This window comes from Salvia hispanica, chromosome 1, assembly GCF_023119035.1.
Source record: "Salvia hispanica cultivar TCC Black 2014 chromosome 1, UniMelb_Shisp_WGS_1.0, whole genome shotgun sequence".
Taxonomy (NCBI): Eukaryota; Viridiplantae; Streptophyta; class Magnoliopsida; order Lamiales; family Lamiaceae; genus Salvia; species Salvia hispanica.
Window position 1 is genome coordinate 32,605,836 of NC_062965.1, and position 1,186 is coordinate 32,607,021.

Sequence of the window (1,186 nt, forward strand, 5' to 3'; positions counted from 1 at the left end):
TTTCAAGCACAAACTTATAATCATCAGCGATAAGAACAATGTCCAAATTACGTTTCCAGTCTACATAGTTTTAAAGGAATGTAAAAACCATAAAACATTCGAAAATCACATATGCTATTAAAACGCTAAATAAACAAGCACCAAAAGATGTCATGGATTATTTAGATTTAAAAAAAAAATTCTTGGTCACAATACCGACAGATAGTCCAGAGACCATAAGAATGGCATGGCTGCCTAATATTGCCTAAGCTAGTACCATAATTCTAGTCCTCAAGAATCTTATCTTGCTTTGAATACTCCTCTAAAGAAAGGTCGCACGCCACTCAACAAGATTCTAAGACCATGGTTAACATCTTTTAAATAATGCTCATTTCATGATAATATCGCTCCCACTGGATACAATATTCCTTCAGAAACATGCCTTTCATTTAAAAGAACCATTTTAGTTATTCAAATCTTATGAAAGCTGTAAATATTACTAATAACATAACTCCTCTAAAGAAAGGTCGAAATGTTATATAATTTACTTCACATTTGAATACCATTTATGGAGACCATATACAACATGACTGTTCGTAATTATCGCTTAGTCATTTTTAATTAAAAAGGTTTTCATTTGATTATCATGCAAGCAAATAATTATTTAACTCACATAAGATGTAAATCACATAGGCAAATAATTTTGCACACTTTGTCACATCACATATAATCAAATAAATCATTTGATTTTAAACCACTAAGTGTCTAAAACCAAATAATTAAAATAAATCACAATTTATCCTTTCCATGAACCATGGTACTCCGGATAAAAAGGATTAAATAAAATATATATACCCCATTTGAATAAATCAAATATCTAGGGTATAAAAATTAGGTCAAGACCACACATTGGGCCTTGCCTATTAATCGGGCCATCTAAAACCCTAATTAGGGTTTTGCCCTAAAATAAAACAACTAGCCGCCGCCGTCTTCTAGCGTCTTCGTCTTGTTTTTCTCCATCGTATTACATTTCTTTGTATTCTAACTATTACATTTGTTTACAAAAGAAATATACAAGGGAAAAACAAATCCTAATCTACCACGGTCAACCCCCGTGGGTTTACAATAAAACGAAGAACAACAAGATTCAACAATCACGCAATATTGCAAGCATGAAAACAATCATCCATCACATTTTTCAAACATG